Source organism: Eretmochelys imbricata, chromosome 3 (assembly GCF_965152235.1).
Source record: "Eretmochelys imbricata isolate rEreImb1 chromosome 3, rEreImb1.hap1, whole genome shotgun sequence".
Lineage (NCBI taxonomy): Eukaryota > Metazoa > Chordata > Testudines > Cheloniidae > Eretmochelys > Eretmochelys imbricata.
Window position 1 is genome coordinate 14,836,297 of NC_135574.1, and position 12,411 is coordinate 14,848,707.

At 42.9% G+C, this 12,411-nt stretch overlaps 1 protein-coding gene across 20 annotated transcripts in view; it reads right to left on the bottom strand.

The window, feature by feature from the left end:
• Nucleotides 1–12,411, bottom strand: part of SUPT3H (SPT3 homolog, SAGA and STAGA complex component) — a 479,206-nt gene that overhangs the window by 260,573 nt on the left and 206,222 nt on the right. The gene's annotated exons all lie outside the window — the stretch shown is intronic.

The following is a 12,411-nucleotide window of genomic DNA, read 5'->3' on the forward strand; positions in this document are numbered from 1 at the left end:
GAGTGTGGACTTTTCTTACCACTGAGAGCTGTAGCTTTGTTGACCTCTGTTTTAAGTGCAGACCACACCTAAGTGTATTCTCGAAACTACTATTAAACTGATATGTTTTTTCCTTTCCCTCCCCGTCCTTTCCCCCTACACTCACTATATGGTCCAAAAAGGGAGGCACAGTAATAGAATTCTAGTGGAATCCCTAGTACCTCAGACAGATGGAAATATAAACCATGGGGTGATTATACCGTGCAATCATGAGCCTGCTTTGTATGCTCAGGAAATTCTCATGAGTTTTCTTAATGAAAAAGTTGCTAAAAAAAGATTTGCTGTAAATATCTTCTGAGCCATGACAAAGTACCTTATAAAATATAACCATTCATAAACAGTCAAGCCTCTGGAATTAAAACACTGACACTTTCTATTAAAAGGTGCTTAGTCACAGTTCACTAAATATTTACAACGAATCATTTATTCTGTAATTGCATTGACTTTACTGTAGCTAGCAAAACTCAAGAAAATTTTCTGCATGTGCGTGAATGACTTGTGTATGCAAACCACAGCTTGCAAAGTCAATTTTTATGGGGCACAGAGATTTTCCCCAGTAGGTGCTCCTTTTCAACAGCTATCTATGGGCAATTTTGCTTGGGTTTCCATTGAATACAAAGGCTCTCAGACTAACTTTATTTTGTCATAAGTTTTAGAATAAAGGGAAAACAGATAAAACCATCAAATTCAGCATACCGCAAAGTTTCACAAAAATATTCAGATACAAATCCTGGGGTCCTTACTTACTTTTTACTCTGCCAAACTCTCACTCAATTCAATAAGTTTGAATGAGTAGGGGCCGAATACCTCTTTGCTTTTATCAAACGAATTATTTCTATAGCCCTTCACCTCTGTGTAATCAGAAAAAAAACATGGGATTTGACCCATAGACATTTACAGCTATTTCACCACAGGAATACAGAATTGTTTTTATTAAAGTATTCTGATGGAGCAGGAGTCTAAGTAACATGCACTTAAGCTCTCCAACACAATATATATTCTTTTCACTTTTAAGGTAAATTAGGTACTTATGAAAATAAACAGGTCTCTGTCAAAGATGCTGGCTTAAATATTATCAGAAAACAGGGGAGCTTCGACACTCAGCTCTGCCAACAACATACTTTTGTATGTGCTTCTCCTAAACAGAGGTTACTAGTTGGGTGAAATGTGGTGGTTTTGTGATGTAGGAATGCCTATCCACTAAGGATTAGACTGAAACCACCAAATTTATTTATACTGCAACTTAAATCTGATTTGAACCCAACTCTCCAGATGTGAAAGTCCTCTGCATTTACTCCTTCCAGCACAGTTTATACTTTTTTGGAATGTATTTGTAAAGAGAGTGGAATTTGTTATAGATTTAATGAGGAAGAAAGTCACAGATCCTAATATTTAGGATTTGTTAACTCTGCAACCTATAATCATAAAGCAAAATTAAAATTCAATTGAGAGTTGGACAAAAAATTATAGAAGGTATTACTTGCAAAAGATTCCATCAGTGGACAATTCCATCGCAGCAGTAGGTAAATACTGTTTAGACACAGGTTACCAGTCTTGGAGACAACCCGAGTAAACAATATTAGAAGATTTGTATAATTAGGGTTGCCAGGAATGCCCTCTTGAAAAGGGACCCTGGCAGCTCTGGTCAGCACTGCTGACTGGGCCCTTAAAGTCCAGTCAGCGGCACAGGCAGGTTCCCTACCTGGCTCCGCGTGACCCCCCGGGAAGCTGCCGGCATCTCCCTCTGGCTCCTAGGTAGGGGGACAGCCACAGGGGCTCTGTGCACTGCCCCTGCCCCCAACACTAGTTCAGCTGCTCCCATTAGCCAGGAACCATGGCCCACGGGAGCGGAGGGGACAGCGCCTGAAGGTGGAGGCAGTGCAGAGAGCCACATGGTTGCACCTCCACTTGGGAGCCAGACGAAGATCCCAGCAGCTTCCCGGGAGCTGCCTGAGGTAAGCACCACCTGGAGCCCGCACCCCCTCCGGGCACCCCAATCCCCTGTTCCAGCACAGAGCTCCCTCCTGCATCCCAAACCCCTCATCCATGGCCCCAACCCAGAGCCCACACGCCCAGCCGGAGCCCTCACCTCCCCCCCCCGCACCTCTGCCCCAGCCTGGAGCCCTCTCCTGCACCGCAAACCCCGGCCCCACCCCAGAGCCTGCACCCCCAGCTGGAGCCCTCACCCCCCCACACCCCAACCCTCTACCCCAGCTCAGATACCTCTCCTGCACCCTGAACCCCTCATCTCTGGCCCCACCCCAGAGCCCGTACCCGCAGCCCTCACTCCCCCCACACACAACACCCCAACTTCCTGCCCCATCTTGGATCCCCCTCCTGCATCCTGAACCCCTCATTTCTGGCCCCACCCCAGAGCTCATACCCCCTTCCACACCCCAACCCCCTTCCCCAGCCTGGAGCCCTCTCCGGCACCTCAAACCCCTCATCTCCTGCCCCACCCCAGAACCCATACCCACAGCTGGAGCCCTCATCGCCACTTCCCCCCAACCCCGCACCCCATCCCCCTGCCCAAGCCCGGTGAAAATGAGCAAGTGAGCGAGGGTTGGGGAGAGCGAGTGACAAAGGGAGGTGGATGGAGTGAGCAGGCTGCGTGGCCTCGGTACAGGGGCAGGGCAGAGGGCAGGGCAAAGGTCTTCAGTTTTCTGCAAATAGAAAGTTGTCAACCCTATCTATAATAAATATCAGGGTTGGACCTGTTAAACACTGGACTCCAGTGACAGTTTTCTTGAAGGGACTAAACAGATATATAAGGTAGCATCCTGAAAGAAATTTCTCTCAGAGAACTATTATTATTATTTATTTGAATAGTGCCATCACTGACAGCAATGTCATGAAAGCGTTAGATGTCAGGGCAATTTTGGCAATTTTGTCAGTAATGACTTCTGGTTACCACAACTGCTGCTTTCAATTCCTCTGGTGTGTCTGATGCACTTTAGAGGCCCAAAAATATGAATTATCCATGCACATCAAGAAGAACCCATGTCAGCTACATAAAAAGAGTTGAGGATAATAAACAACTGAGGCTGTTCAAAGAAAAGGAGTACTTGTGGCACCTTAAAAAGAAAAGGAGAACTTGTGGCACCTTAGAGACTAACCAATTTATTTGAGCATGAGCTTTCGTAAAAACTGCAGCAGACTTTATATACACACAGAGATCATGAAACAATACCTCCTCCCACCCCACTGTCCTGCTGGTAATAGCTTATCTAAAGTGATCATCAAGTTGGGCCATTTCCAGCACAAATCCAGGTTCTCTCACCCTCCACCCCCCCACACACAAACTCACTCTCCTGCTCCTAATAGCCCATCCAAAGTGACAACTCTCTACACAATGTGCATGATAATCAAGGTGGGCCATTTCCTGCACAAATCCAGGTTCTCTCACCCTCTCACCTCCCTCCAAAACACACACACACACACAAACTCACTATCCTGCTGGTAATAGCTCATCCAAAGTGACCACTCTCCCTACAATGTGCATGATAATCAAGGTGGGCCATTTCCAGCACAAATCCAGGTTTTCTCACCCCCCCACCACCATACACACACAAACTCACTCTCTTGCTGGTAATAGCTCATCCAAACTGACCACTCTCCAAGTTTAAATCCAAGTTTAACCAGAACGTCTGGGGGGGGGGGGGGAGGTAGGAAAAAACAAGGGGAAACAGGCTACCTTGCATAATGACTTAGCCACTCCCAGTCTCTATTTAAGCCTAAATTAATAGTATCCAATTTGCAAATGAATTCCAATTCAGCAGTTTCTCGCTGGAGTCTGGATTTGAAGTTTTTTTGTTTTAAGATAGCGACCTTCATGTCTGTGATTGCGTGACCAGAGAGATTGAAGTGTTCTCCGACTGGTTTATGAATGTTATAATTCTTGACATCTGATTTGTGTCCATTTATTCTTTTATGTAGAGACTGTCCAGTTTGACCAATGTAAATGGCAGAGGGGCATTGCTGGCACATGATGGCATATATCACATTGGTGGATGTGCAGGTGAACGAGCCTCTGATAGTGTGGCTTAGAGACTAACAAATTTATTTGAGCATAAGCTTTCGTGAGCTACAGCTCACTTCATTGGATGCATTCAGTGGAAAATACAGTGGGAAGATTTATATACATAGAGAACATGAAACAATGGGTGTTACCATACACACTGTAAGGAGAGTGATCACTTAAGATGAGCTATTACAAGCAGGAGAGTGGCGGGGAGGGGGAGGGGAAGAAAACCTTTTGTAGTGATAATCACGGTGGGCCATTTCCAGCAGTTGACAAGAACATCTGAGGAACAGTGGGGGGAGGCGGGGGAGAATAAACATGGGGAAATAGTTTTACTTTGTGTATTGACCCATCCACTCCCAGTCTCTATTCAAGCCTAAGTTAACTGTATCCAGTTTGCAAATTAATTCCAATTCAGCAGTCTCTCATTGGAGTCTGTTTCTGAAGTTTTTTTGTTGAAGAATTGTCACTTTTAGGTCTGTAATCGAGTGACCAGAGAGACTGAAGTGTTCTCCGACTGGTTTTTGAATGTTATAATTCTTGATGTCTGATTTGTGTAATTTATTCTTTTATGTAGAGACTGTCCATTTTGACCAATGTACATGACAGAGGGGCATTGCTGGCACATGATGGCATATATGGCTGTTCAGGGGCTCTGAAAAGGATTCTACTGTATTTTCATCTGTATCAACGGTTCCCTAACCATAGTCCTGTAGAAGACTTGCTGATGGGCCATGTATGGAGATCTTGTAAGAAAGAAAAAGGTGAACCACTGATGTATATGTACTGAAACTGAGAAAAGGGAGAAACTCCTCCACTACAAGTTCATGCAGTTTTACCAGGGACATTCCCCATAATTGGTTATTCAGGGAGAAAAGAAACAATAAGTATTTATTAAATCATATCTTTCCAATGTATAAAATATACACATTACTGAAGCCTTTATGCACAAGTACAAAATTTAATATATGTATGACTTTTTAAAATAAAACAAAAAATCAAATTAAAATAAAAACAAAACGAGAAAATCTCCCCAGTACTTTCCAAAGAAGGATATTAATACCACCCCCACTTATTAATGGGATACAATTTAGCCGCAACTGTAAGAAAGAGGAATGAAACTGGAATAGCCCTTGAAAATTATCTTATTTAGTATCTGAAAAATTAAGACACAGGGAGCAAAGTATTACAAACATCCCCGTATCTACTAACATTGCATGACACAGGAAAGGAAAAGGCAGTATTTCAAAACGTAGCTGAAACATTGTTCCTATCTCCTCCTGTAAAACCCTGGGAGCAGCCTGCCTCAGGGAGATGACCTACAATTCTTTCAGGGACAGTGGCACAGGTAATGCAGCCTTTCCACAAGAGGCACCAGGATATGGCCAACAATAGGAAAACAACTAGAGTCCCCACTGTCCCTAAAATGTATAGGACTACATTTCTAAAACAATACTTTATAGGCCACTAGAGATGTGCCTGCAATTTTGCTCAAAAGTTAAATGAGTGCACAAAATCCTATATTTGCCTGCAAATCAGAGACACATCTACTGGTACATGCAGGAAAGTGAAAAGTTTTCAACACACAAATTCTGATACAGTTTTATAGGCCTATAGCAAATTTATCACATCAGGGTACAACCACCTTATTTAATCTACTGTTCCAGTTCTCGGGAGCAAGGATCTAGTGGTTAGAAAAAAAGACTTTAACCATCAGGACTCCTGTGTTCTATTCCCAGTTATCTCACTGATTCACTATGTGACTTTGGGCAAAATGTGACCGCTCTTTGCCTCAATTTACCCATCTGTGTAATGGGCACAGTAATTACCAACTTCACAGGGGTGTTACCAGGCTCAATTAGTGTTTACAAAATGGCATGAAATCCTCAGATTCAGCTAACTAGATAAGTGCAAAGTATTTTCATGGCCTCTGTAAGGACAGAATACTTTTCTTACTTTTGAATCCTATCTTTGATTTATTGATATGTCAGTGGCAGGGTGAATAAAATATTTTTAAAGCAATTTTTATTTAAATCATGATTTAAAAATAAATTGGATTTTTTTTATTTACATGTTGCTAATTCTTACTTTCTTCCCATGTTATAGTCTTGATTTTCTAGAGTGGATGTTTTCTACTTGATTCTTTAATTTGTTTCCTGTCAGAATTTAAAATTTTATAGAGTTTTTTTTATAGGAAGTTTCACACTTAAAATGCTAATCTATGCTGAAAAAGACAAGCCTTATTAACAGCCTTACAGTGAGAATAACAAACCCAAACACTAAGTAAATAAGTCTTTGCTAGATTTTCAACCAAAATCACCTTCCAGTACTGAACTTCCATAAGCAAAGAAAGCTGAAATTTGTCTACCAGGATATACTCCTCCTTCCGAGTTTGCAGTTCTAAATCAAAGGGACCTAGTCACAGATTTTAAGGCCATATTGACACATTATGATTATCTAGTCTGACTTCTTACATACTATAGGCCAAACAATTTCACCCACTAATTTCTACATCAAGACCACAACTTCTGCTTGAACTGTATCTTGAAAATATTCAGTCTTGATTTAAAGACATCAAGTGAGAATATACCACATCCCTACCTACCTAAATTATCCCCAAGGCTAATTACCCTCTAAAAATGCGTGCCCTAATTCTAATCTGAATTTGTCTAGCTTCAGCTTCCAACCACTGGATCTCATTATGCGTTTTTTTACTATATTAAAAAAACTTCTCTTCCACATACAGGTAGGTAGTAGTAGACTATGATCAAGCCATCTCTTAGCTTTCTCTTACATTAACAGATTGAACGCCTTCATATATCACTTTGAGGCATGTTTGTCACATATGGATTCTTCCTTGCAACTTTTTTCTGAACCCTTTCCAATATTTCAACATCCTTCCTGAAGAGTAGAAACCAAAACTAACCACTCCTACTTGATAGTCCCCTGCTTCTATATCCAAGAATCACGTTCACCATCTTAGGAGGAACATCACATTGGAAGGTCATTTCAATTGGCTATCTGATGCAGCCCTTTCAGATTAGGGACTGTTGTTTGAAGACAAATATTTTTTTCATAAGCCCTTTACATTTACTATAAACATTTTAAAAAATCAATAACAATAAGCCAATATTATTTGTTTTGAGAGATTGACATGAACTTGAAAGGGTAAAAGGATGTTCAGGGAGTGGGAGAGTTAAATGTTCTTAGTTTTAGATTATAATAAAATGTGGGACCCCCCACAGGGGTTGTGCCCTAAGGGTTGAAAAACACTGATTTACCATGACCCCTAATATTCTGTTCACTGTTGCTACATTCCAGGATACAGATCTCCTTCTTGTAAGTGTGGCCCATATTCTTTGTTCCTGGACACCTGACCTTGCATTTGATTGTATTTAAATATATGTTGTTAAATGGATAGCTGATCTGTCACCATCACTACTCAACGCTCCGCTAACTTGTGTCATCTGCAAATTTTACCAGTGACAGTTTTTCATTTTCTAATAGATCATTGATAAAGATACTGAATAGCATTGATACAACAACAGTCACCTCCAGGATCCCCTCCTAGAAACACTATTGTGGGATTATGATTTCCCATATGCAATTACTTTTTGCAATACATCAGTTAACCATATTTTAAACTATTTAATATGAGCTACATTGATTTTGTAACTGTTTCTTTTTTTAATCAGAATGTCATGCAGAACTAAGTCAAATGCCTTACAGAAGTCTAAATATGTCAAGACAGTAACCTTTATCAACAAAGGTTGTGTTCTCATCAACAAGACCTATTTTCCATAAAACCATGTTGGCTGGCATTAATATGCTAGTATTTACTGGTTACATCGCATTTCAAACTTGCTATGGTTTTACCAAGGATCAGTGTCAAGCTAACTGCCCTAAGGCTACCTTGGTCATCCTGTTCACCTTTTAAAAATATTGACATGACACTAGCTTTTTTCCCCAGTTAAAAAGCAACATCGTTATCATGTTCTTCTGTACCAGATATGGGCTGGTCAAAGAGATTACACACAGCAGATGACTTCATCATAAAATCCTTTACTGTTCTGCCAGATATAGCTGAGGTTAGCTTAAATATGGTATTTGCACACAATGCCAACTAGTGGCAGAACTCCTTTAAACTACATTCCTACCATTTACAGTATTTACACTACCATACTGACTTTGATGTTCAGTATGTAACAGTCTGCTGAATGTCTCAATCCTACTAGTTTTTAATTACATGACTCAAACACACAGCAACTTGGTCATCTAGCTGTCTACTAATTGTAATGACTGGCTGTGGTTGGTGTGGAATCCTTGAGTTGTCTTCTTGTTCTGCATCTACCATCTGTAGAGTTTACTCTTTTCATTGTTCCTTCTGAGCAACAAACTAAATGTTGACTGTTTCTGTTGAACTCTCAGGGAATCTGGGAGCTGAATTCTCTCTCTTTATAACAGCTGGAGTTGTTCATTCTTTTCCTCCATCCAATTTGGCACGAACATGGGTCACCAGATTCTAGACTAGGAAGCTACTCACCTTGTGCAGTAGAAATGGTTCTTTGAGATGTGTGTCCCTATGGGTGCTCCACTGTTGATGTATCTGCGCCCCTGCAACTTTAATTGGAGATTTTTGGTAACAGTGTCCTTGAGCCCGCACATGCACTCTGCCTCCCTATTGGTCTGCCTTGAGGCTATCTAGCACTGTGCAGGTGAACCCGCCCCCAGCCCCAGTTCCTTCTCTACCGCAGAGCCCTTATGGAGAACTCCGAAGTAGTGGGGAGGATGGAGAGTTGTGGAGCACCCATAGGGACACACATCTCGAAGAATCATCGTTACTGCACAAAACGAGTAATTTCCTCCTCTTCTTCAAGCAGTGTCGCTACAGGTGCTCCACTGTAGGTGTCTGCCGAGCAGTACCCAACACTGGAGCTGGGAGTTCGGAGTGGAGTCTGTTACTACAGAGAGTACTGTGGAGTTGAAAACGGCATCAGAGACTGAATTTCCAGCAATCGTATAATGTTCTGCGAAAGTGTGAGTAGAGGCCCAAGTTGCTGCTCTGCAGATTTCCAGGATAGGGATATCTTTAAGGAATGTGACTGAGGTAGAAATTGACCTAGTGGAGTCCGTATGGACTCTGGACGGAGGCAGCAGGTTGTGCCCTTGATAACAGTAATTAATGCTATCAGAGACCCATTTGGATAGTCTTTGAGCTGATATTGTAGAGTATTTGGATCTTTCCGCGAGCAAAAGGATGAGTTTAGGGGACTTCCAGAAGTCCTTAGTCCTGTCCAAGTAGAAAGCTAGTGCTCTTCTAACATCGAACATATGCAGAATTGCCTCCCTAATGAGTCAATGTGGTTTTGGGGAAAAAACAGGAAGATGGATCTGTTGATTCATATTGAAAGCGGGAGGCAACTTTACGGAGAAACTTGGGATGCAGCCTCAGAGTTATTTTGTCTTTAAAAAAGACCAGGCATGGTGGGTGTGCAATCAGGGTTGCTATTTCTCCTATGCAGCTAGCTGAGGTGACAGCAATTAGAAATGCTGTCTTCATGGACAAGGTGTAAGAGAGATCAAGTGGTCATAGACTCAAAGGGAGGTCCAGTCAAAGCTATGAGAACCAGGTTAAGATCCCAGGCTGGAGCGGGTGGTCTCACATGGGGGAAGAGATTCCCAATGCCCCTAAGGAATCTATGCGTCAGTGGATGAGCGAACACTGAGAATCCATCTACCTGGTGGTGGAAAGCCATTTTTGTCACAAAATATACCTTAAGAGAGGTAGGTAAGAGTTTTGATCTCTTGCGGTCTAAAATGTATTTTAAAATCAGAGGGAGGGAAGATGAGGTTGGGTCTATGTGCTTAGAATGACAACAAACTTGGAATCGTTTCCATATTGTAAGTACATACGTAGAGTGGTCAACTTTCGGCTATGCAACAACACGTCTTTCTCCTCATAAGAGTATTCTGCCTCTAACCTTGGAACCAAAAAGAAGCCAAGGCTGGAGGCAGAGGACTTGCAGGTTGGGGTGAAGGATCAGCCCATTGTTTTGAGAGAGCAAGTGAAGAATGGGCCAAAGAGTAACTTGCCTTGGCCAGGAGGGGCAAGCAGAATAACTGTCACTTTGTCTTGCTGAATTTTCAACAGGACCTTGGATAGAAGAGGAAACTGGGGAAAGGCATACAAGAGGTCCCTGTCCCATGGGAGGATGTGGGCATCTCCCAGTGAAAGTTTCCCCAGGCTGTCCCTGGAGCAGTAACAAGGACATTTCTTGTTCTGGTAAGTAGCAAAGAGATCCATAGTCAGGGGTCCCCAAAGGGTGAATATATCTCTAAGCACCTCTGGGTTCAGTTCCCATTCATGGTTGTGAGAAAAATTCCGACAGACTGTCAGCTGTCACGTTCTGTATCCTTGGTAGATAGACAATTGAGATGAGCACATCATGATGGATGCACTAATTCCAAAGTTTGAGTGCTTCCATGCAGAGGGAGGGAGATCTGGCACTGTCCTGGCGATTTATGTAAAACATACAGGTCATACTGTCCATCATGATCTTCGTGTGGGTGTTCTTGATGAAAGGCAGAAAGTATGCACAGGCATTCCTGACAGCCCTTAGCTCCAAAAGATTGATGTGGAGGGTCACTTTTGGGGAAGGCCACTTGCCCTGAACCTTGAGGTTGTGTAAGTGAGTTCCCCAGCCTATTAGGAAGGCATCCATCCCAGGGTGGTGAGTCTGTGTAGGGGGAGGAACACTGTCGCTTGTACTGCATCAAGGTTGGTGTTGATAAACTCCAGTCATTGTACCAGGGTTAGTGCGCTGCTATGATGGAGAGAACCTGGGTGGAGCAGTTTGTAGAGATAATGGTCCTGCCCAAAGGTAAACCTATGAATCTTCTGAACAATGGTTGTATCGAGATACGGAACTAGACATCTTGTAGGTTGAGGGCCAGAAATCAATCTCCTTGCTCTAGAGCTGGAATAATAGTTGCTAGTGTGACCATCTTGAACGTCTGTCTCTTCCTGTATTTGTTTAATGCTCTTAGATCTAGAATGGGCCTCCACCTCCCTTCACCTTGGGATCAGGAAATAATGGGAGTAAAACACCTTGCTCCTGAGTTGCATCGGGACTGATTCTGTGGTCCCTAGGCATAACAAATGATATATTTCCTGATTAAGTAGGTTCTCGTGAGAAGGGACCCTGAAGAGGGACAGGGAAGGATGATTGGGACTGGGCGGGGGGGGTTGGGGGTGGGAGTGAATGGTGTAACCCTTCGAAATAATCTTCAGGACCCATCTGTCAGAGATGATATTCTCCCAACTGCTGTGAAAAAGGGCCAGGCAACTTCCAAAGAGGCGTAACAGGTGTGTAGATGGCAGCTGATGTTACAAGGTATAATTTTTCAGGCCCTCGTCCAACCGGTCAAAAGTGCTTAAAAGAGGCAGTCTGAGAGGTTGCGGACTGGGGTGATGACTACTTCCACTTTTGAGACCTGGTCCTCTTATGCTGCTGCTCATAACAGTGCTGAGATAGTAGGTATTGAGGCAGTTGTGACCTGTGCTGTGGTTATATCTTCTCTTCTGTCCCACAGTGTAGATTGCTAGGGAGTGTAATGTGGCCTGGGAATCCTTCAAGGTGTGGAGAGAAGAATCTTTTTTCTCTGCAAAGAGCTTGGGCCCTTCAAACTGGAGATCTTCTGCAGCTCTTTTGGCAACCCAGAAAGATGTAGCCAAGAAGCCCGCCTCGTTACCATGGAGATCGGGCAGGCTGCTGTATCGGCTTCGTTCAGTGCTGTCTCTAGCACCATTCTGCCCATTAACTGACCCTCTCTGAGAATGGACTGAAACTGCTCCTTTTGTGTCTCTGGTAAATGTTCCAGAAAGCCATTGAGTTTCCCATAATTAATAAAATCACATTTGGCCATGACAGCTTGGTAGTTCGTGACTCTAAACTGTAATGTCACCAACAAATATGCCATCCTCCCAAGCCTCTGATCATATGGGATCGACTTGGCATGATTTTGCTTGACTCATTCATTTACCAAATCGCTATGATGGAGTTGGGTTGCGAATGTTGAAAGAGAAAGTCTGCTCCTTGGGAGGGATGTAGTGCTTTTTATTGTCGGCTCTCTTGCTGGTTGGTGTGATGGAACGTAATGTCTGCCAGATGACTTTGGCAGGATCTAGAATTGCCTCATTAATTTGGAGGGCAATTCTGTTTGAGGAGGAGGTGTGCAGAACATTCACCAACTTGTGATGTGTATTTGCCACCTCCTATAGGGGAATCTGCAGCTCATCTGCCACCCTCTTGGTAAGATCAAGAAAGTTCTTAAAATCATCACCTAGTGAT